At 43.0% G+C, this 25476-nt stretch overlaps 1 protein-coding gene across 3 annotated transcripts in view; it reads left to right on the plus strand.

Moving 5' to 3' along the window:
• Positions 1-25476, plus strand: part of LOC140195933 (SPRY domain-containing SOCS box protein 1-like) — a 251720-nt gene that overhangs the window by 108123 nt on the left and 118121 nt on the right. Inside the window, exon 1 of one of the 3 annotated variants that reach the window (XM_072254620.1) lies at positions 6591-6646. The exons of the other annotated variants lie outside the window; for them this stretch is intronic. The gene's annotated coding sequence lies outside the window, so the exon portion shown is untranslated. Of the gene's footprint in view, positions 1-6590; positions 6647-25476 lie in introns of those variants that run through there. 3 annotated transcript variants of the gene reach the window in all.

The following is a 25476-nucleotide window of genomic DNA, read 5'->3' on the forward strand; positions in this document are numbered from 1 at the left end:
CTTATGACAACAGATGCCAGGCAGGATCATGGATTGCTCCTCTAGTGGGATGTGGGAAGGCGGGGAGACCTCCAGTATCCCTGGCTACTACAACAGCAAAGAGTGCATCCAGCTGCAGCTTCTAACACTCCATGTTAAGGAGTTGGAGTTGGAGCTGGAGCTGGAACTGGATGAACTCCGGATCATGTAGGAGACTGCAGGGGTGATAGGCAGGACATATAGAGAGATAGTTGCACTCAAGGTGCAGGACACAAAAAAACTGGGTGACAGTCATTCCAAAGAGGAAGAAGTATTCTAAAGGCATGATGACACAATCATAGCTGACAAAAGAAGTCAAAGTCAACAAAAAGTCCAAAGAGAGAGATATAATACAGTAAAAATTAGTGGGAAATTAGAGGATTGGGAAACTTATAAAAACCAACAGAAATCAAATAAAAACAAGTCATTAAGAAAGAAAAGATGGAATATGAAAGTAGGCTCGCCAATAATATTAAAAAGGATACCAGAAGTTTCTTTAGACACAGAGTGTAAAAGAGAGTTGAGAGTGGATATTGGACCACAAGGAAACAATGCTGGAGAGGGAAATGGTGGACAAGTTGAAGAAGTATTTTGCATCAGTGCTCACTATTGAGGACACTAGCAGTATGGTGGAAGTTCCGGGTGTCAGTTCTTGCAAAATTGAAAGGTCTGAATAAATAAGTCACCTGGACGAGATGGTGTATAGCCTAGGGTTCTGAAAGATGTGGCTGAAGTGATTGTGGAGGCATTTTAATTCATCTCTCAAGCCAAAACATTGACTGTACATTTTTCCATAGATGCTGCCTGGCCTGCTGAGTTCCTCCAGCATTTTGTATGTGTGGATCAGTTGATGTGTACTTGGATTTTCAGAAGGCCTTTGACAGGTGTCACACATGAGGCTGTTTAACAAGCTACGAGTCCATAGTATTACGGGAAAAATTCTAGCATGGATAAAGCAATGACTGATTGGTAGGAGGCAAAGAGTGGGAATAAACGGAGACTTTTCTGGTTGGCTGCCAGTAACTAGTGGTGTTTTACAGGAGTCTGTGTTGGGACCGATCTTTCTAAAAAAAATATATGTCAATGATTTGGATGATGAAATTGGTGGATTTGTTGCAATATTTGCAGACAATATGAAGATAAATGGAGGATGTAGAGAAGTTGCAGAAGGATTTAGACAAGTTAGGAGAATGGGCAAATAAGTGGCAGATGGAATATGGTGTCGGGAAGTATATGATCATGCACTTTGGTAGAAGAAATAAAAGGGTTGACTATTTTCTAAATGGTGAGAAAATACAAAAAGCTAAGGTGCAAAGGGAGTGGGAGTCCTCGTGCAGGATTACCTGAAGGTTAATTTGCAGGTTGAGTCTGATAAGGAAGGCAAATGCTATACCAGCATTCATTTCAAGAGGATGAGAATATGAAAGCAAGGATGTAATGTTGAGACTTTATAAAGTACTGGTGAGTCCTCACTTGGAGTATTGTGAATAGTTCTGTGCCCATTATCTTAAAAAGGATGTGCTGAAACTGGAGAGGGTTCTAAGACCAGAGGACACAGCCTCAGAATAGAGGGCATCCTTTTAGAACGGAGATGAGGAATTTCTTTAGCCAAAGAGTGGTGAATCTATGGAATTTGTTACCACAGGCAGCTGTGAAGGCCAAGTCTTTATGTATATTTAAGGCAGAGGTTGATAGTTTCTTGAATGGTCAGGGAATGTAGGGATATGGAGAGAAGTCAGGAGATTGGGGCTGAGAGGAAAATGGGATCAATCATGATGAAATGGCAGACCAGACTCAATGGGCCAATGGCCTAATTCTGCTCCTATATCTTATATATATGGTCTAAATCCAAGAACCATAATAGAATCATTGAAGGACTGCACCTAACAGGATGGACATCCAACCAATTTGCGAAAGACAACAAACTGCAAATACAAAAGAGAAGAAAAAATATAATAATAGTTTTCAACTTGCTCTCTAACTTACTGAATTGGATGAAAATAGGGTATCAAATCAGAAACAAGCAAACAAATTTTACGTTGACACCTTCTATACATGGATGATTTGAAATTATATGCTCCTTCATCAGTAAAGCTAAAGCAATTAATTCAAATAGTAGAACAATTTCCAAAAGATATTAACATGAACTTTGTACTAGATAAGTGCAGAACATTAAATAAAGGTGTGAAATAGCTGCGGGAATATAAAACAGAGCAGCAGGATACAATATAACCCATGGATGAACACGAAACATTTCTGTATCCAGGATATCAACAAGCATCGAAAATGGATCAGAGTGCGATAAAGGGAAAACTTTCAACAGAATTTGTGTAAACGCTTAAGAACATCTGTGGTAAATACATAACAAAGCTCGATAGCACAAGTATAATAAAGGTAATAGACACTTTCGTTGTACTCTTATCAATGTATTCTGTTGGCATAATATATTGGTCCAAAACCGATCTGGGTAGTTTACAAAGAAAGATAAGAAGGGAAATGATATATTTTAGAAAACACTTTGTACATTCGAACATGCCTACATTAATAGTACCTTGGGCAAAATGAGGAAGAGGAATAACAGCCATAAGAATTTACACAAGTCAGATAAAACTTCTAAGGATATAATTTCATCAACAAAAACAGGATTCAGCATTCACTTGAGCATGTACAATTTTGTTAAGTGGTACACACCACTAAACTTAAATGAAAGCACAACCCAGAAAAGTGACTACGTTACACTGCAGAAGAAAATGTAAACCAATGGAAGAGAATGACTCTCCATTGAAGACATCCCTATGATCTGAGCAGACTAGGTGTCGACTACGGAGTGTTGAAATGCCTGGCTCAGAGTTGGAGGCTTCTTCCTGGAAATGGAGGAATTCCTTGTGGCAATACAAGACTAGGTGGATAACGTAAAAATGATCAAAAATACATAATGAAAGACCAACAAATTCAAGACAATAAATGCAGAAAATGCCAAGAAACCAGAAACGATCCAACATATCACAGGATCATGCAGCAGTTTAACTCAATCTAGTTACTTACACAGGTTCAACCAAGTGGTAAAATCATTCTCCAAAATCTTGCTTTGAAATACAAACTCATAAACGACACCATACCTTATTATAAATACAAGCCCAATCCAGTTTTAGAGTTCCACTAATTATGTAAAGGATGATTCATTTTTACAGATAGTTCAATCCATAATAACCGTCCAGATATAATATTGCAGGAGAATAAAACAAGAACAATTTACTTAATAGATGTAGTCATTACAAACACACATAACATACTGAAATCAGCAAGTGGAAAACATCAGATATATGCTGAACTAAAGGAGGAAAAACTTGAAAGACTCTGGAACATGGAAAGCGTATACATTGCCCTAATGGTATCATCCCAAAGTCACTACGCAATACTTTATACTTATACTTTATACTTTATTGTCGCCAAACAATTTATACTAGAACGTACAATCATCACAGCGATATTTGATTCTGCGCTTCCCACTCCCTGGATTACAAATATTAAATATATTAAAAATAGTAAAGCATAGTAAATATTAAAAATTGAAATTATAAATCATAAATAGAAAATAGAAAAATGGAAAGTAAGGTAGTGCAAAAAAAAAACGAGAGGCAGGTCCGGATATTTGCGGGGTACGGCCCAGATCCGGGTCAGGATCCATTCAGCAGTCTTATCACAGTTGGAAAGAAGCTGTTCCCAAATCTGGCCGTACGAGTCTTCAAGCTCCTGAGCCTTCTCCCGGAGGGAAGAGGGACGAAAAGTGTGTTGGCTGGGTGGGTCATGTCCTTGATTATCCTGGCAGCACTGCTCCGACAGCGTGCTGTGTAAAGTGAGTCCAAGGACAGAAGATTGGTTTGTGTGATGTGCTGCGCCGTGTTCACGATCTTCTGCAGCTTCTTCCTGTCTTGGACAGGACAACTTCCATACCAGGTTGTGATGCACCCTAGAAGAATGCTTTCTACGGTGCGTCTATAAAAATTAGTGAGGGTTTTGGGGGACAGGCCAAATTTCTTTAGTTTTCTCAGGAAGTAAAGGCGCTGGTGGGCCTTCTTGGCAGTGAACTCTGCTTGGTTGGTCCAAATCAGGTCATTTGTGATATTGACCCTGAGGAACTTAAAGCTTTTGATCTGTTCCACTCGCGCACCACCAATGTAAATTGGGCCGTGTGGTCCGCTACTCCTTCTGAAGTCAACAACCAATTCCTTCATCTTGCTGATGTTGAGGGATAGGTTATTGTCTTTGCACCATGCCACCAGGTTCTTAATTTCCTCTCTGTACTCAAACTCATCATTACCTGAGATACAGCCTACAATCGTGTCATCAGCAAACTTACATATTGAGTTTGAATAGCATTCAATAATGCCTACACAGCAATATTTATATAAATATTCAGAAAACCACAATACTGAACACCACTGGGATAGTCCGAGAGTTCCAGGCAATTGAGAAATGAGTGTGCTTGGCTATGCCCATAGCTCAGGTTTTACGAGCTTGAGCTAAGAAAAAGTAAAAATATACAATAATAAAAGTAAATGTGCATTAAATATCAAGAATAAGATGCAGAGTCCTTGAAAGTGACTCCATAGATTGTGGGACGACTGAAGTTATCCCCTTTGGTTCAAGAACGTGCTGGTTGAGAGGTTCCTGAACCTGGCTGTGAGTCCTGAGGCTCCTGTAGCTTCTTCCTGATGGCAGCACTTTCAGAATGTGTCTTTTGATGCTCTTTCAGGACATTCCCTGCAGAGAGAAATTTTTAAAATAGGAGTTGAGTTAACGTCTGTTTGAGTTGTGATTGAAATCTCTTGAATTGAGTATTCAATGAAAACTTGAATGAAAGCATTAATATTATTGATTTGTAGAAGAGGTGATAAAAGCTTATTCATATGTTGCGCGCACTGATTAAGAGGATCTGTAGACCACCTGCTGACCCACCATTTGCAATAGATTTTGTATCTACCTCTGATCCATGGTAATAATGACATTGTCCTATCCTTGCAGGTGCCTTGGCTTCGTTCCAAAGATTAGCTGCACATAGCAGTGAGTTTAACTGATTTGTGATGCACCATATGCGCTGTCTAATCTGGCCGTCCCTCCCTCGTCGTTCTTCTGAAATTGAATTTGATTGTGGCCAGACAGAAAATACATTGTCAAAAATGTCTATTAATTCTACACTATTAACATCTATAATGTGATACATTCATGTGCTTAAAACGTAAGGTTTATAACAATATTATTTTTCCCAGGAGCAGGCTGGTTTGGTTACAGTGTCGGATATTTTACTTATTTAAGGCGACCGCGTGTTATCTATGCCGAGACTCGGTCGACTTTATTTAATCTTTCATAAACGTTTCCAAACCCTGTTTCTCCCCGTGATATCTTGTTTCTTGTTCTCATTTAACTGAGAGTAAATCCATTAAAATAGCTTTTAAAAAGCCAACGTTCAACTTTAGATAGGACTTTTTTTTAAAGATAAGAGTTGAAGTTAATACAGGGTTTTGTTTTACAGACGGAAGTCTGGTTTATTTTGACTATTGGCTTACGTTCATTCTTAAACATATGTTTACAAAATTAATTGGAGTATTTTTTGTTTCCGAACATAATATGTTGCTACTTGAAAATTATCCTGGTCCTGGACGATCTGCTTTCATTGTATTGTTTGCCATCTGTCCTGACGTCTGCCAGCTGAGAGCTCTCGCTTAATGTGCACTTGTGTAATCATATGCCTGCAGCTCCCCTCCAAGAAGGAACAATGGGTGGCTTTTGTCTTGCACATCAACGTGGTCTCAAGGTGCCAATTCATACCTACGCCAATCTGCCGGGGTTCAAGCGGCCGCAGATGGCTTCCTGCGATGGGTCTTCAGTGTCGCATGATCTTTGTCCCGGCTCTAAGAACACCATTTGGTCTCCGTTTTAGTAATCGGTGTAGTGCACGTGTGGACTTGTGCGAGCATATTGGCTTCTAGGGTGTACATGACATAAAGAAAAATGTTCTGCCACCAATTTAATTCTTAGTCTGGTCGTGGACCCGGGCAGCAAGCCTGTGTGCGGTGGTTGAAGGAAAGGGCGTCACCATCTGTTCCTCATTCCCAGATCAGTGAATTAGTAGCCCGATGTGATGAGATCAGCTGGATCAGCTTTCACGGCAGGGTATTGCACTCCCTTCATCTGGAGACTTCTCCATCTGGGTCGTCGGTTATACTCTCCCACTGAAAGCGAGGTCTTTTAACACTGCCCTGTGTTGAAACGGTACACGTTTTATCAGAAGTGATTATTGTGTTCGCCTGCAGGTTTTGCTTTAACTGTTTGTCTGGCTGTCTGACTTCACACGGAGTCAGAAAACACTTTTGTCCCCTTTTGCTGCTAACGACGACACTGACGAGTGTTTCCCACAGTTCTGCAATGCAAGTTGAATTGGTCCAGGATTCTGGCTTTCTCTCTCTTTCTTAGATTTCTCTAAGTTGTTTTTCCTCACTGAAAGTGCATCTGAGCTTGTATACAGTTAGTGGCATTTCTGCAGAAGTTTCCTGGACACCGCGTGTTTATGAGCCAGGTCTGTTGAGGACCTTCTAATTCTGCTCAAAGTACTGGCACTTTTTTTATGGTGAGTGTTTATTAATATTACTCCCTCAAAGGATACTGTTTGTTCTGTAGTTGGACTTTGGATTAGAAATTTAGTTCAATTTGAGCAGTTGTTTCTTTTAAGTTTAGTCGCCAACTTTAACAACAAAAGTCCTACCGAGTGCCTAAAAGGGAAGCCAATTTCTTGTCAGTCTGAAGCAGTGACAGGCCAACTCTTTACTGCAGGCACGATCGTTAGTATGAATAAAGCACAGTATTTATCTTTGATATAATGAATTTGGCAAATTTAATTTTGTATGCCTTGCTCTTGAAGGTTACTCGGATTGCAGGAATTTAGTATTATTGCTGTGGCATTAGTGTATTATGCAGAAAGAAGGCCTGTTTCCGTTTCCACTCTGATTGCAGGTTGGGTGCCAGTGAATGCTCAAGGCTTAATTTCATGCAAACATTTCCAGTGAAATTGAAATAAACTGCATACACTGCTGGTTCTTAAGCCCATTGTTGCTGCAGATACCAAAGTTGGACCTTTTAAAGATGATCAGTGCATTTAGAATTACAGAAAAGTTGGTGTATTTATACATGAGTTAAAATGACCCGAAGAGAAATTAGAACATAGAACGTAGAAACCTACAGCACATTACGGGCCCTTCGGCCCACAGTGTTGTGCCGATCATGTAACCTACTCTAGAAACTGCCTACAATTTCGCTAGCGGATAGCCCTCTATTCAGTTTTGTTGACCTCTGGTGATGAAAGTGTGAATTTGGACTTCAGATTGTCCTTGTTCTGCTATTTTTTAGCATCTGAGAGAATAATGTTAATTATCCTTTTTGAGGTTGCGAGGGGAAAGTCTGCAAGGTGCCCTCTGTTTGGTTGGTATTGAAATTAAACCGATTTAACTAAAAACAATAAAAATCCTTTTTGATTTTGTGGGCGCATGCTTAAGTGCTTTGTCAAGTTTAAGGCAGTGTGTTATGCTTCTGGATACATCAGACCCAGATATTGGGATGGTACAAAGGGAAGTCCTGAAAATCCCGCTAGATTCTGTGATTGGCCTCATGGACCACATTTTGACAGCAAGTTAAGCTTTCCTTTATTAAACACCAGCTAGCACTTACAGAATCAAGATAGGCATCTAAATAATGATCATATAATTGATTCATCTTGGTGAATGTTGCTCAAGGAGTGATCCAACTAAGAATCAGTCCCATCAGGAGAAACGGGGAGACAAATGGAGGAAAGAAAAACTAAGTTTTTTTTCGACAACTTTCAGAACACAAAGATTCCCTTATTTTTAAGCATATCCTCATTGAGGTGTTGCACTTGAAAATGCAAATATTCTCTAAGCTGGTATGCAGTTGAATTACATTTCTAACTGAGTTTGATTGCAGCAGAATTCTGTGCTTGTGTCTTGTAAACTATTTGCTACTAATAAAATATCAATAGAGCTAAATGCTCTATTGCTACATTTATTGTCTTTAATTTCTGAGCTTATCAGAAAATGTATTTAGTGTAGTGATTGAAAGTGTTTTCTTTGCTACCACTTTTGCAAAAGTTCTAGTCATTTTTTTCTTGTGATTTGTTATGAGATGTCAGAAGTTTTCTCTTCATGTGCAAAAGGATTAAGGCAGTAGCAATAGAGGATTTCATTTAACTGAACACCAAGTAACGTGGTTAGTGTGAAAGGTGTAGAAGATGCAGAACTCTTAAGTCAGTATCCAGAAAGTCCAGTAAAAGGGCTAGTGGTGGGAATTGGTATAAATTTTGGATAGAGTTCAAGAAGATGAAGTTGGGCTGCTGACAGATCACTTTTGTGGGAGTGTTCACAATTTGGTCTGATTTACCATGGTTGTGCAAAATGACCGGGATAAAATAGGATTAAAGGTTCTTAATTGGAGAAGGCCAATTTTACTAGACTGAGGATAGACCATTCACCTCTATAAGAAGTATACTGTCTACCAGTGTGGATCATTCGGCTGTCTCCAGGAAATGTTCAAAAGAGATGGTTTGCACTTGAACTGGAAGGGGACCAATATATTGCGGGAAGGCTTGCTGGTACTGCTCTGAGGGTTTTAAACTAGAATTGCAGGAGGCTGGGAAGCAGTGTGCCTGGAACAGCTAGTTTGATGGCTGTGGGGAAGGTAGATGTTAAGTCTGCACACAAAGGCAGAAACTGAAAGGCTGAGCTTGAGCATGGTTGGACTATTGTTAAGTTACATCTATTTCAATGCATGGAGTATTGTAGGTAAGGTACATGAGCTTAGTGCATGGATCAGCACATGGAATTATGGAATTGTGGCTGTTACGTGAGACTTGGTTACAGAAAGGGCAGGACTGATAGCTCATCTATTGAGGCTATATGAGTGGAACTGAAGAATAAGAAAACGGTGGCCACATTAATGGGATTATGTTATAGACCACCCAATAGTCAATGGGATTTAGAGGAGCAAATTTGTACAGAGTTAGCAGAGAGCTGCAAGAAAAATAAGGTTCTGTTAGTAGGTGATTTTACTTTCCATCAGAGAGGAGGCACAAGAGATACACTCAGTTTTTTAAGATTACCTTTGCCATCAGATTTCTGAATGGGCCATGAATACTACTACTTCAATAGTTTTTCTCATTGTGCATTACTGATTTAATTTTTTTGTATGTATTTCTTATTGCAATATATAACATTTTTATTGCACTGTACTGCTGCTGCAAAGCAACAAATTTCACAACAGATGTCAGTGATATTAAATCTGATTCTAATTCTGTTTCTTTCCACACATTTACTGGGACTCCCATACTGTAAAAGGACTGGATTGGATAGAGTTTTGTCAAATGTGTTCAGGAAAGTTCCCTCAATTAACATATAGACATCCCAATTAGAGAGAGCGCGATACTGTATCTCCTCTTAGGGCAGGTGACAGAAGTGTGTGTATGGAGTATTTGGGATCATAATTCCATTAGTTGCAAGATAATTATGATGAAGGATAGGTCTGGTCATTGAATTGAGATTCTAAATTGGAGTATGGCCAATTTTGATGGCAACAGAAAGAATTAGGCAAGTGTGGATTTGGATAAGTTGTTTTCTGGCCAAGGCATGCTTGGTAAGTAGGATCTATTTATATTTGTAGCACGTTCAAAAACCAAAGGGCAACGATTTAACAAAATTGCTACACCCATTGGGAATATGAAGGAAATGTTTTCACCAGGTTGGTAGTAAGAGTTGGGAATTAACTGCCTGAAAGAATGGTGGAGGCAGAAACCCATATCAAATGTAAACAGTACTTGAATGTCTACTTGTAAAGTAGTAACCAGCAAGACTACAGACCAATTGCTGGAAGGCGGGTAGGTTGGATAGCTCATTTTTAACAGGGAAAGATGCAATAAACAGAATGCCTTTGGTTATAATTTGCCATGCTTCTTTATTCCCTTAATTTATTAACCTTTTCAGGGTGTTGTTGAGTTGCTTGCAGATCTTCAGTTCATTAGCCAGACAGCCGATTAAATTTGGGGGTAAAATGGGGGAAATCCTTATCTAACAATTCACTAAATTAGCACAGGCAATGAACAAATCTGTTTGTCATTGGAACAGACCTAAAGGAGCTACCAGATGCATGTGTGGGTAGTGTAAATGTTGAAGCAGATTTAAAGAAAACCCATCAGATTTCTGCCAGAGACCTCAAGATATGCAGCACTTATCTTCGTCCTGCGGGGGTTTAAAAGAGCATTTTGTGACGTCACTGTTCCTAACTAGAATAAGAGATTGGGTAATTTCCATGTCGATCAGTACTCAATCTTCCATAGCTATGAGTGATTAGATTGATCTAAGGCCATGGCTAAAAATTTTCCCATCTTGTTTCCAACCATTGGCTAGTATAATAGCATCGACTGATTCATTTTAACTTTTGCAGCATTGAATTTAAACCATTCTGTTCAGATTATAATATATTTGTTTTTTTTATCCCTGTAGCTGAAGAGCTAGAAAAGGAGCAAGCTATGGAAAAGAGTACAGGCAGCCTTTCAGATTCTTCATCAGAACTGGAATAAAAGACGAGGAGTTACTGTAAGAAGGTGGAAGAGGGGAGGAAGAAACACAAGGTGATGGGTGAAACCAGGGGTGAAGTAAAGAGCTGGGAAGTTGAATGGTGAAAGAGATAAAGGGCTGGAGAAGGGGGAAATCTAATAGAGGACAGAAGGCCACAGAAGAAGGAAAGGAGGGAGGAGTACCAGAGGGAGCTGATAGGCAGATTGAGGAGATTAGAGGAAAAGAGAATGGTGAAGGGGTAGGGCACTACCGGAAATTTGAGAAATGGATATTCATGCCTCACGGGGAAGAACTATTTGGGGCACTTCACGTCATCTACTGCATCTGCTGCTCCCGGTGTAGCCTCCTGTATATCAGTGAGACCCGATGCAGATTGGGAGGCTGCTTCGCTGAGCACCTATGCTCCGTCCACCAGAAATAGCAGGATCTCCCTCTGACCACCCATTTTGGGTCCATTTCCCATTCCCATTCCGATATGTCAGTCCACGACCGCCTCTACTGTTGCGCCTCCTACCTGAAGGCATGAGCATTGATTTCTTGAACTTCCAGTAACATCCCTGTGCTTCACCATTCCCCATTCTCCACTTTTCTTTCTTCCATGGCCTTTTGCCCTCTCCTATCAGATTCCCCCTTCTCCAGCCCTGTATCTTTCACCAGTCGACTTCCCAGCTCTTTACGTCACCCCTCCCGCCTCCAGGTTTCACCTTTCACCTTGTGTTTCTTCCTCCATTCCCCTTACTTTCTTACTCTGGCTCCTCATCTTCTTTTCCAGTCCTGATCTGATGAAGGGTCCCGGCCTGAAATGTCGACTGCATTCTTTTCCATAGATGCTTCCTGGCCTGTTGAGTTCCTCCAGCATTCTGTGTGTGTTGCTTGGATTTCTCTTCCTTGTGAAAGGAGCAAGCTGATGTCTTCATTTTTAAAAATCTGGAATTTCTGTAGAGTGGGGCAATCTGGCATTTCAATTAACTGTTGCTCATCTAATTTGCACTACATTAGTGTGAGCCAAGGGTTACTGTGTGTTCTGAGAATCTGGTAACAATGCATCTATGCCTTGATATGACCTCACGTAAAGAAATAGTTTGTTTTTGTGGCAGTTTTCAGTGACTGCAGATTTCCCAGGGGACATGCAAAATATTATTTGTGATTGTGGTTATGTGTAACTCAGTCATAAACCTTAGTATTGTTTGGTTTATTTGCGTAGGTGTGAAAGTAGTGCTAATTCCAGGCTTCCTGTTACGTCAGTGACAGCAGGTAAATCAAAATCAATGTTTCAGCGGAATAGGGATGGCTATAGAAATCAAGGATTAACGGTCCGAGTCCTTTGATGGGCAGGCTGAAGAAAATATGAATGTAGTAGGTTGATTAGAAAATGGAATAACATGCTTGTAATGGAGGGAAGACAGTGAAATTGAGATGACTGCGAAGTGACCTCTTTACTCAAGTTAACAAAAAAAAATGAAACCTTATGTTGGCAAACCTAGTTCTCCGAGGTATTACTTACAGTTTTTGGAAACAGGAATTTTGTTTAATGGTTTAACCCCATGAAGCACCTTCAATTACTCCAAAAGACTGAGGTTTGGTAAAATACCGAAAGGCTTTTATTTGCTGTACAATACGACCTCCACAGTGAGTGTCTGCCCCCGGACTGAGGGGGAGGGGCAAGGCGAACACCTTTATACAGGACTCTGTGGGAGGAGCCACAGGGGCAGTCAGCAGAGGGGTGTGTCCAGACAGGTAACCGAGTTACAACATATATACATGGTTTACCACATTCACCCCTCCTTTTTTTTTTAAAAAGAGTCCCGCTGGGTGAAGTGACTGACAATATTTACAAGAAGTATATTTACAGGTTAAATCTATCAGGCGGTCGAGTCCGTCGCTGTGATCTATGTAGCACCGGCGGTGATTGCACCGGCGATGGCGGTTGTGCTGGCTCCGGCCTGACTTCAGGTACCAGCACGTTAGGCGTCGGTAATCCCTCGTGCATGTGCGTCGCGCCCGGTATGGGAGTGTCGTGTGGTGTCTGTATAGGGTTTGGGGTGCACGGTGTCTCGTAGGTACATACATTGGTGGGTACGGGGTCAATAGTCACCACAGAGTGTTCAGGGTAGGGGCCCGGAGCTCCTGCGGGTGCCAGGTCGCGGATGGAGACCGTGTCCTCCCGCCCATCAGGTAAAACCACGTAGGCATACTGGGGGTTCGCATGAAGTAAGTGAACCCTCTCGACTATCGGGGAGTATTTATTGCTCCTCGCACGTTTCTGGAGCAGCACTGGCCCCGGGGACGTCAGCCAAGATGGTAGGGTGGTTCCAGTGGTCGATTTTCTGGGGAAAGAAAAGAGCCGCTCATGAGGGGTGGCATTGGTGGCTGTGCATAACAGGGAGCGGATGGAGTGGAGTGCCTCGGGAAGGACCTCCTGCCAGCGGGAGACCGGCAGTCCCTTTGACCTGAGGGCTAAGAGTGTGGCTTTCCACACTGTGCCATTCTCCTTCTCTACCTGTCCATTCCCCCGGGGATTATAGCTCGTGGTCTTACTGGTTGCAATTTCCCTAGCCAGTAGATATTGGCGCAGCTCGTCACTGTGGATATAGCATGGGTATCCGAACAGAGTGAAGAGCTTGCGCAGGGCTTTTATAACTGATGTGGTAGTGGTGTCGGGGCAGGGGATGGCAAAGGGGAACCGCGAGTACACGTCAATTACGTTAAGAAAGTACACATTGCGGTCGATGGAGGGAAGGGGGCCCTTAAAGTCAACACTCAGTCGCTCAAAGGGGCGGGTGGCCTTGATGAGTGGTGCCTTTTCGGGTCGGTAGAAGTGCGGTTTGCACTCTGCGCAGAGTTGGCAGTCCCTGGTCATCATCCTGATCTCCTCAAGGGAGTAAGGCAGGTTCCGGGCTTTCACGAAGTGGAAAAGCCGGGTGACTCCCGGGTGGCAAAGGTCTACATGTAGGGCGTATAGCCGGTCGATCTGCGCGCTGGCACATGTTCCCCGGGATAGGACATCGGAGGGCTCGTTGAGCTTCCCAGGCCTGTACATGATGTCATAGTTGTAGGTGGAGAGTTTGATTCTCCACCTCAGAATTTTATCATTTTTGATTTTGCTCTGCTGCTGATTATTAAACATGAATGTGACTGAGCGCTGGTCAGTTAGCAGGGTGAACCTTTTGCCGGCAAGATAGTGCCTCCAGTGCCTTATAGCTTCCACTATGGCCTGGGCCTCTTTCTCTACCGCAGAGTGCTGAATTTCAAGGCCTTGAAGGGTACGGGAGAAGAACGCCACTGATCTTCCTGCCTGGTTGAGGGTAGCAGCCAGTGCAATGTCGGAGGCGTCACTCTCTACTTGGAAGGGAATGGCCTCATCCACCGCATGCATTGCTGCTTTGGCGATGTCCCCTTTTATGTGGTTGAAGGCCGCGTGGGCCTCAGAAGAGAGGGGGAATGTGGTGGACTTGACTAGGGGCGGGCCTTGTCTGCATAGTTAGAGACCCATTGGGCGTAATATGAAAAGAAGCCCAGGCACCTTTTGAGGGCTCTGAGGGTATTGGGAAGAGGGAGTTCCAGCAAGGGGCGCATACGGTCGGGGTCAGGGCCAATGACTCCATTCTCCACGACACACCCAAGGATAGCAAGTTGGGTGGCCCCAAATACACACTTGTCCTTGTTATAGGTGAGGTTGAAAGATTTGGCCACTTGGAGAAATTTTTGGAGGTTGTCGTCGTGATCCTGCTGGTCGTAACCGCAGATGGTGATGTTATTCAGATATGGGAACGTGGCCTTCAGTTGGCACTGGTCCACCATCCAGTCCATTGCCCTCTGGAAGACAGATACACCATTCGTGACACCAAAGGGGACGCGCAGGAATTGATAAAGCCTGCCGTCCGCCTCGAAGGCAGTGTAAGGGCGGTCCTCCCGGCGGATGGGGAGCTGATGGTAAGCGGATTTTAGGTCTATGGTCGAGTACACCTTGTACTGTGCTATCTGATTGACCATATCTGTGATGCGGGGTAGAGGGTACGCGTCGAGCTGTGTGAACCTATTGATGGTCTGGCTATAGTCCACGACCATCCTATTCTTCTCCCCGTTCCGAACAACCACCACCTGCGCCCTCCAAGGACTTGTGCTTGCCTCAATGACCCCCTCCCTGAGCAGCCGCTGCACCTCCGACTTAATGAAAGCTCTGTCCCCGGCGCTGTACCTCCTGCTTTTAGTTGCCACGGGTTTACAGTCGGGGGTCAGGTTGGCGAACAGCAGTGGGGGAGGGATCCTGAGGGTGGAGAGGCCGCAAGTGGTGTTGGTAGTGTGGCAGTTGGCATGATGTTGGGTGGGATGCGCGGGTCGGTGTGTGTGTGTGGTCAGTAGCGGGGTACGTGACATATCTCTACAAAACAGGGGATTTATGACAGTAATTAGTGGGAGGGGCCCATCATACTTCATTGTCACGTTTTTCAGGTGGCTCTGGAAGTCCAACGCCAACAGCACAGGGGCACACAGTTGAGGCAAGACCAGTAACGTAAAGTCCTGATATTCTGTGCCCTGCACCACTAGCGTCGCTACACAACCCCCCTGGATGTCTGTAGTATGCGACCAGGAGGCCATGGTGACCCTGCGACTTACCGGCCGTATCATGAGTCCACAATGCTGCACCGTGGCCGGGTGGATAAAACTCTCCGTGCTGCCTGTGTCAAACAGGCAGCTTGTCCTGTGCCCCTCCACCAGGATGTCCATCATTGACCTTGCGAGCTGGTGGGGAGCGCTTTGGTCGAGGGTCACGAAAGCCAGGGTGGGGTCGCTGCCTTGTCCGGCGTGGCGGGGTGCCCCGTGAGCACCCGTTGGTCGTAGGCGGTGGGAGGTGGCGCCGACCAAGATGGCCGCCCCCATGTCTTGCACGTGGTGGTGGCGTGCAGGGAAGATGGCAGGCAAGATGGCGACCCCCACGTCTCGCACGCGGCGATGCTCGATCCCGCTCGCGGTTTTGACTTACAGACTTTGGCGAAGTGGCCCTTATTTCCGCAGCTGGAGCAGGTAGCTTGTCGGGCCGGGCAGCGTTTCCGGGGATGCTTCTCCAGTCCGCGGAAGTAGAACTTGGCGGACTGACGACTGGCGGCAGCCGAGGTCGATTCGCCGGCAGGTTGCGGGGTCTGCGGCACCCACGAGGCCATCGGGGGATCGCGTGCCTGGAGAGCCTCGGAGTTATGCAGAGCTGCCTCCAATGTATCAGCCAGCTCCATCACCGAACTTGGGGTAAGATCGGCTTCTTCCAGCAGCCGCTGGCGCACGTACATTGACCTGGTCCCTGTGACGAAGGCGTCTCTCACTAAGAGCTCTGCATGCTGCGCTGCTGTCAGCTCCTGGCAATTGCAGGCTCGCACGAGCGTCCGTAGGGCCTGGACGAACTCAGCACTTGATTCCCCGGGGCATTGTTGCCATGTCGCTAAGCGATGCTGAGCATAGACGCTGTTTATCGGCCGCAGGTATTGTCTTTTGAGTGCGTTCATTGTGCCATCGTAGTTTGGCTGGTCTCTGATCAGCGAATAGACCCGTGGACTGACCCTGGAGAGTAGAACTCTGCGCTTCGCTACGGGGTCGGTGGCTTTAATCTCCTCTAGATATGCTTCGAAGCAGGCCAGCCAGAGATTGAAAGCGTTTCCAGCTTCAGGTGTTTGCGGATTGAGGTCTAATTTTTCTGGTCTCAGGGACTGTTCCATGTTTTAAAACGTACAGCGAATAAAATTGAAGCACCTTCAATTACTCCAAAAGACTGAGGTTTGGTAAAATACTGAAAGGCTTTTATTCGCTGTACAATACGACTTCCACAGTGAGTGTCTGCCCCCGGACTGAGGGGGAGGGGCAAGGCGAACACCTTTATACAGGACTCTGTGGGAAGAGCCACAGGGGCAATCAGCAGAGGGGCGTGTCCAGACAGGTAACCGAGTTACAACATATATACATGGTTTACCACATTCCATCTGGATAAATTATAAGATATTATGCTTTTTGATGATGAATATTACAAACAGCAGTCCAGTTTCCTTCTCTTGATTTCTTTATAATGTGCAACAGAATCCATTCTGGATTATGTGCACATGTGGGAAGATAATGTCATGCATGCATTGGATACGCAGGTGCTGTTACATTGGCATTGGGAGGAAAATAAAATCTGTTAATATGTAGCCTTTCGTGCATATGTGTCAAATACTTTTCATTAATCTCAATGCATCTTGATTAATCTTGGCTTCAAAAGAAGAAATAGTTGTATTGTTGGACAAAACTTTAGTTTTCTTTATGTGTAGTAATGTTAAAATGTGAAAATTATAATCAGAATCTGACTTAATATCACTGGTGTATGCCATGAAATTCATAAACCTAACGACAGCAGTACAATGAAATTCTTGATTAATAAATAGGGAAAAACCTTACATTAAATATATATATTGTCTATTAAACAGCTTAGTTAAAATAAGTAGTGCAAAAAAAACAGAAATAAAAAAAAAAGTAGTGAGGTTGTGTTCATGGGTGCAATGTCCATTTAGAAATTGGGTGGCAGAGGGGAAGAAGCTGTCCCTGAATCACTGAATGTGTGCCTTCAGGCTTCTGTACCTCCTTACCTCCTTGCCTCCTTCCTGACAGTTGACTTGTGAAGAGGGCGTATTCTGGATGGTGGGGATCCTTAATGATGGCCGCTGCCTTCCTTGGGCACTGCTCCTTGGATATTACGGAAACTAGTACCCGTGGCGGAGCAGACTAATTTTACAAGTTTCTGCAACTTACTTTGACCTTGTGCAGCAGCAACCCCTCTCTTTCCCCCCCCCCCCATATGGGATGATGACGCAGCCAGTCAAATAGAAGTTTTCAAGTGTTTTAGTTGACAAACCAATCTCCTTAAACTCCTAATGAAATATAGCCGCTGTCTTGCCTTCCTTTTAGTGGCATCAACATGTTGCATTCTACCCCATCAAGAAAATTCATCAACATCTCTATTTTTGAGGAGGCTGCAGAGAGTTGGACTATGCACATCAATACTCACTACCTTCTACAGATGCACAGTAAAGCGTCCTAACATGCTGCATCATTGCATGCTATGGAAACTACACTGCAATGGTCAGCAAGTCTCTACAACAGGTAGCCTTCCACCATTAGGGCAGGTATACAGAAGGTGCCAGAAAAAGGCCAGCAATATCATGACGGATTCTACCCACCCTGCTCATGGGTTGCATGTTCTACTCCCATCAGGGAGGGAGGGCCAGGACTACTAAATGCAAAAAACAGTTACTTTCCCCAAGCAGTAAGACTGATCAGCACCACTGCTCATTAACCCACCCCTTCATGTCCCCAGTTGCCACTGCTTTATCACTTCCTGTCAGAGTACTTGTGTATTGGGAGTAGCATGAAACAATCCTCAGTCTTCTCCCTTCTACCACCTCAATGTACTGATGTGATGAAATGATCTTTATGGAAGCATACAGAGCAAAGAATTTCACTGTATGAAATTAGGAATAACAGACCAATTTGTCAATTTTTATGCAGGACAGTGTTCAACAAATACTGCACATTAGCAGGGCATATGATTCATATCCAGAGAGATCTCAAGGAGCATCTTAAAGAAGGAAAGAAGTGGAAAAGTTTAAAAGTGGGGATTCCAGAACTTAAGGCCTTTCCAGCTGAAGGCATAGTGAAATAATTAGATTTGTTTCGTCTGTGTGTTCCATTTTCTCCATTATCTTAAAAGTATGTATGTGGTTGGTCGATTATTTGTCATTGGTGTGTAGATGACTAGTAGATTCGAGAAGTTAAGGAGAATGGAGAGTATTCTGACGCATCACTGTCTGGTATTGGGGGGAGGGGGGGCTACTGCATGGACCGAAAGAAGCTGCAGAAGGTTGTAAACCTAGTCAGCTCCATCTTGGGAACTAGCCTACAAAGTACCCAGGACATCTTTAGGGAGCAGCGTCTCATAAAGGCAGCGTCCATTATTAAGGACCTCCAGCACCCATGGCAAGCGCTTTCCTCATTGTTACCATCAGGTAGGAGATACAGAAGCCTGAAGGCACAAACTCAGTGATTCAGGAACAGCTTCTTCCCCTTTGCCATCCGATTCCTAAATGGACATTAAACCCGTGAGCACTATCTCACTTTTTAAAGTATATATTAGTTCTGTTTTTTGCACGATGTTTAATCTATTCAAGATACATATACAGTAATTGATTTACTTATTATTTTATTATTTTTCTTCTATATTATGTATTGCATTGAACTGCTGCTGCTAAGTTAACAAATTTCACGACACATGCCGGTGATAATAAACCTGATTCTGATTCTGATATTTTTATGCTGTACCTTCCAGATTCTAATTTAATCAGTGGAGCTAGGGGATGCCAGCTTGCACGACTAAGTCAGTACGGCGGATTCTGGTTAATTGGGCCTTCAGTAAATCGGGGTAGCTGCTTATTTGGGACAACCCTTAAAGAACAAATCTAATCAAGAAAATAGATGATATTCCCTTCATTTATTTGGACACTGTGCTGCTTATTTGGGACAGGAGACTGTTGTTGAACAATGTCCAACTACAGTCAGTCGCATGCATTTGTGTAGGTGTTAGACTCTATGCTGTGCTGAGACTGAACAGTTTTTAAATAGTGCATCTTTTTTGTTCAAAAAGCAGTGACTTTTGTCACTGGTAGTTAGCTGGAAATGAGCAGTAAGGCAATTCAGAACTGTTTCGCTCACTGTGATCTCAAACATTCAGGCTTGGATATGCTAGAAGTGACTGGGAGTGAAAGTGAAATGATTTCACTACTTCAACAGGTTAGGTACTATGAAGAATTTGAGGTATTGACAATCATCTTGAACGTTGCAGTGAAAATGAAGATTTGGAGTGTGCAATCATCGAAAACATTCTATGAAGGCAGGCCATAATCTGCAATAGGTGCCTGCAGATTTTATCTTTTTACTGTCAATCCATACTGTGGCATGGTCAGAAATGTGATTGCAGAGTATTAGACATGCAGCTTACTAAGTTTCAAATCAAATCAAATCAAATCAAATCAATTATCATTCAAAACATACATTGATATAGCTGAGTGAGACAGCATTTCTCTGGGGCCAAGGTGCAAAATATTCAAAATGGTAAGCAAACATTCAAAAATAGCGAGTAACATAATTCAAAATATCAAGCAAAGCAGCATACTCATTCAAAAAAAGAAGCATATATAGTCCAAGACCCTGAGCGACATTGTCCAGCAATCGATGGTACAGTATCCTGGCAGTGTTCAGATGCACGCAATCCAGCCTGTCATTCCACCACTCGAACACGGGAGGGCAGCACTAATGGGCAAGGCCAGGCCTCAGCCAAGCTCAACCACGCTGTAGCACTTCTGTGTCTCTTCTGCGTTCTTCAGCAGCAGGCAAGCACAAGGCTTGAGACCTAGTTTTTGCTTCAACTGAGGCTACGCAATTCCCATGTTGAAATTTATACTCACCTATGCTAGAATTCTAATATTGGATCACCAGAATGGTTAATGTATGAAAAGAGCTCATTCAGACCATTGAGGACTTTGATCTTAATGAAGAGCAATTTAACTTATTCTGTTACGTGGAAGTGAGACTGCAGATCCTGGAATCACGGAGAAGAAAACCCAAACTCAGCAGATTGATTCATCTTTAGGGTGAAAAATTCAAAAAAACAGGTAATGATAGAGATCTAGAAAATTATAAGGCTAGCAGGAAGGAGCTTAAGAATGAAATTAGGGGAGCCAGAAAGGGACATGAGAAGGCCTTGGTGAGCAGGATGAAGGAAAACCCCAAGGCATTCTACAGGTATGTGAAGAGCAAGAGCATAAGATGTGAGAGAATAGGACTGATCAAGTGTGACAGTAGAAAAGTTTGTATGGAATCGGAGGAGATAGTGGAGGTACTTAATGAACACCTTGCTTCAGTATTCACTACGGAAAAGGGCCTTGGTGATCATAGGGATGACTTACAGTGGACTGAAAAACTTGACATACAGACATTAAGAAAGAGGATGTGCTGGAGCTTTTGGAAAGCATTAAGTTGGATAAGTCTCCGGGACCAGATGGGATGTACCCCAGGCTACTGTGGGAAGCAAGTGAGGAGATTGCTGAGCCTCTGGCAATGATCTTTGCATCATCAATTGGGATGGGAGAGGCTCCCTTGTTCAAGAAAGGGAGTGGAGATAGCCCAGGAAGTTATAGACCAGGGAGTCTTACTTCAGTGGTTGGTAAATTGATGGAGAACATCCTGAGAGGCAGGATTTATGAAAATTTGGAGAGGCATAATATGATTAGGAATAGTCAGCATGGCTTTGTCAAAGGCAGGTCGTGCTTTACGAGCCTGATTGAATTTTCTGAGGATGTTACTAAACACATTGATGAAGGTAGAGCAGTAGATGTAGTGTATATGGATTTCAGCAAGGCATTTGATAAGATACCCATGCAAGGCTTATGGGGAAAGTAAGGAGGCTTTGTAGATTCAGAATTGGCTTGTTCACAGAAGGCAATGAGTGGCTATAGATGGGTCATTTTCTGCATGGAGGTTGGTGACCAGTGGTGTGCCTAAGGGATCTGTTCTGGGTCCCCTTTTCTTCATGATTTTTATAAATGACCTGGATGAGGAAGTGGAGGGATGGGTTAGTAAATTTGCTGATGACACAAAGGTTGGGGGTGTTGTGGATAGTGTGGACGGTGGTCAGAGGTTACAGCGGGATATCGATAGGATGCCAAAATGGGCTGAAAAGTGGCAGATGGAGTTCAACCCAGATAAGTGTGAGGTGGTTCATTTTGGTAGGTCAAATATGATGGCAAAATATAGTACTAATGGTAATACTCTTGGCAGTGTGGAGGATCAGAGGGATCTCGGGGTCTGAGTCCATAGGACACTCAAAGCTGCTGCGCAGGTTGACTCTGGTTAAGAGAGCATACAGTGCATTGTCCTTCATCAACAGTGGGATTGAGTTCAAGAGCTGTGAGGTAATGTTACAGTTGTATAGGACCCTGGTCAGACCCCACTTGGAGTACTGTGCTCAGTTCTGTTCACCTCACTATAGGAAGGACGTGGAAACCATAGAAAGGGTGCAGAGGAGATTTACGAGGATGTTGCCTGGATTGGGGAGCATGCCTTATGAGTGAACTTGGCCTTTTCTCCTTGGAGTGACGGAGAACAAGAGCTGACCTGATAGAGGTGTATAAGATGATGAGAGGCATTGATCATGTGGATAGTCAGAGGCTTTTTCCCAGAGCTGAAATGGCTAGCATGGGAGGGCACAGTTTTAAGGTGCTTGGAAGTTTTTTACGCAGAGAGTGTTGAGTCCATGGAATGGGGTGCAGATGACGGTGGTGGAGGCAGATACAACAGTGTCTTTTAAGAGACTCCTGGATAGGTACATGGAGCTTCGAAAAATATAGAGCTATGCGTAACCCTAGGTAATTTCTAAAGTAAGTACATGTTCAGCACAGCATTGTGGGCTGAAGGGTCTGTATTGTGCTGTAAGTTTTCTATGTTTCTGTGAAAGGCATTGCCAATGTTTTGTGTCATAGCCTTACATCAGATGTTTGAAAAATATTTTCAATTGCCTCTTCTCTCTGACAAAATGTAATTTTCTCTGTTATTTATGTTAGTGTCTTGGGCATTGGTAGCAACAGCTGTATTTATTGTCACCCATATTGTTCTTGTGAATGTGGTGATTCAGTTCTTCTGGTGATGTACACCATAGTTCTTTTGCGTAAGGAGTTCTAAAATTTAGACCAAGTGATGAAGAAGGAGAAGTGGTGATCTCGTCCTTTTCAATGGGAGATACTGTGAGACTAGCCTTGGTGAGTAATTACATTGACCATGCACTACTAGTGGGGGGTGGGGAGGAGGTGGAGTGTATGTTTAGTGTTGCATCTGGAAATTACTTGAGCTATTTTAGCAAAGATGGTGCTCTGCTTCAAAGCTGAAACTACATTTATCTAGGCAAGGGGAAGATATTTCATCTCACACCTGCATTATTCCTTGGAGTTGGAAAAAAAGCTTTAAGCTATCAGAAGGGGAATCACTTGCAGCAAAATACTGCTCTTACGGTTACAGTATTTTCTTGACTGGTCTATTTGAGTTTCTGCTGAGTGGTGAGCACCAGAATGGGAGTTCTGATAATGGTGATATTATTGAAGTCAAATTCAACTGATTAGTTTCTCTCTTTTTGGAGGTGGGAATGCCAGGTGCCCTTTTGTTGCAAATGTTATTTTGCGTTGGTATTGCCTGGCTTATGTTGCATGCTGGCATGTTGCATTTACTAAGGAGAAGTACATGGATTTGGACATCGTGAAACCGTTGGAGAGTGTCCTGATCTCTGATCTTGTGATGGAAGCAAAGTCTTTGAAGCACTGCCCAGAGAAACTCTTGCTGTGATATTGTGGGGCAGGGTTGATTCACCTCAATAACCATAACTATCTTCTTTTATTTGTGATACAGTGCCCATAAAAAGTCTTCATCTGTCCCTTCCTTGGAAGTCCTAATGTTTTATTGTTTTACAACATTGAATCACAGTGGATTTAATTTAGGCTGTTTTGACAATGATCAACTGAAAAGATTCTTCTGTGTCAAAGTGAAAACAAATTTCTACAAATTGGTCTAAATTTATTACAATTATTAAACACAATAATTGATTGCATAATTACTTGCCACCTTCAAGTCAGTATTTAGTAGATACATATTTGGCAGCAATTACAGCCTTGAGTTTGTGAGGATAGGTCTCTCCCATCTTTGCACATCTAGACACACATTTTCCCCACTCTTCTTTACAAAACTTCTCAAGATCAGTCAGATTACATGGGATCATGAGTGAACAGTGCTTTTCAAGTCCAGCTAAATTCTCAATTGGATTGAGCTTTGGACTCTGATTTGGCCATTTTATTGTATTTAAGCCATTCTTGTGTAGCTTTGCTTTATGTTTGGGGTCATTTCTGGATGGGAAAACAAATCTCCCAATTTTCTGCATTCATTTTACTCTCTACCATCACAAGCCTTCCGGGGCCTGCTGTAGTGAAGCAACCTCACAGCATGATGTAACCACCACCATGCTTCATGGTAGCAATGGTGTGTTTTCGATGATGTGTGGTGTTTGGCTTAAACCAAATGTAACATTTAGTCTGATGGTTATAAAACTCAATTTTGGTTTCATCAGACCATAGAACGTTCTTCCAGCTGACTTCAAAGTCTCCCACATGCCTTCTGGCAAACTCTAGCTGAGATTTCATGAGTTTTTATCAACAGTGGTTTTCTCTTTGCCACTCTCCCATAAAGCTGTGACTGATCAAGCACCTGGGCAACAGTTGTATGCACAGTCTCTCCCAACTCAGCCACTGAAGCTTGTAACTCTGCCGGAGTTGTCATGGGTCTCTTGGTGGCCTCCCTCACTAGTCCCCTTCTTGCACGGTCACTCGATTTTTGAGCATAGCCCGCTCTAGGCTAACTTACAGCTGTGCAATATTCTTTCCATTTCTTGATGATTGATTTGACTTTACGCCAAAGGATATTCAATTACCTGGAAATGTTCTTGTATTGATCTCCTGATTTGTGCTTTTCAAAAACCTTTTTACAGTGTTGCTTGGATTGTTCTTTTGTCTTCATGGTGTAACTTTTGGCAGGATGCTGACTCACCAACAGATGGACCTTCCAGATACAGGTGTATTTTTATTACAATCAATTGAAACACCTTGACTGCACACGGGTCTCCAAAAACAGATCTCCATTTAACTAATTATGTGACTTCTAAAACCAGCTGGCTGCACCAGTAATGATTTGGCGTGTCATATTAAAGGGAGCGAATGCTTATGCAATCAATTATTTTGTGTTTTATATTTGTAACTAATTTAGATCACGTTGTAGAGATCTGTTTTCACTTCGACACAAAAAAGTCTTTTTCTGTTGATTATTGTCAAAAAAGCCAAATTAAATTCACCATGATTCAATTTTGTAAAACAATAAAACATGAAAACTTCTGAGGTGGGGTGTATACTTTTATAGGCACTGTATGTTACGTATCAACTTTAGTTTCATCATATCATGTCATGCCTGGTCAAGAAAAATCTCAATTTCAATGGTATTTTCACCTCCCCTTTAAGTTGGTCCTCATCTATCCTTTGAGGAACGATGAGCATTACCATCCTCCTCATAGTTCCTTATGCCTCCAAACTTTGCATCAACTACAAATTTGGAAAGTGTTTTCTGGCCACTATCTGATCCCCTTCAATTTAAAATTGAAGATTTAACCCCCCCCGCCTCCTTTCTCCATTTTCTCTTAGCCAATGCCATATCTGTTACTTGTGTAGCCTATTTCTTTCCATAGGCTACATTCTTGATACAATTAAATGCCCCCTAATCAAACTTTTTTTGAAGTCCATCAGGTGCTGTAGACAGTGTGGTTATATTGGGAAACCGCTTTGCCGAACACCTATGCTCTGTCCCCCGGAAAAAGCGGGATCTCCCAGTGGCCACCTATTTTAATTCCACTTCCCATTACCATGCCAACATGACAGTCCATGGCATCCTTTACTGCTTGATGTCCCCTTTAGGTGGGAGGAACAACACCTTACCTTCCGTCTGGGTAGCCTCCGACCTGATTACATTAACGTCAATGTCTCAAACTTACGGTAATGCTCCCCCTTCATTCCCATTTTCTTCTCTCTTATTTCCTTACTCACCATCACCTCCCTCTTCTCCAGCCCCTTATCTTTTAAACCAATCAACTTCTCAGCTCTTTACTTCATCCCTCCCCCCTCCCGGTTTCATCTTTTGCCTTCTATTTCTTCCTTCCTTCCCCCCA

The sequence above is a fragment of the Mobula birostris genome, chromosome 4 (genome assembly GCF_030028105.1).
Source record: "Mobula birostris isolate sMobBir1 chromosome 4, sMobBir1.hap1, whole genome shotgun sequence".
Classification (NCBI taxonomy): Eukaryota; Metazoa; Chordata; class Chondrichthyes; order Myliobatiformes; family Myliobatidae; genus Mobula; species Mobula birostris.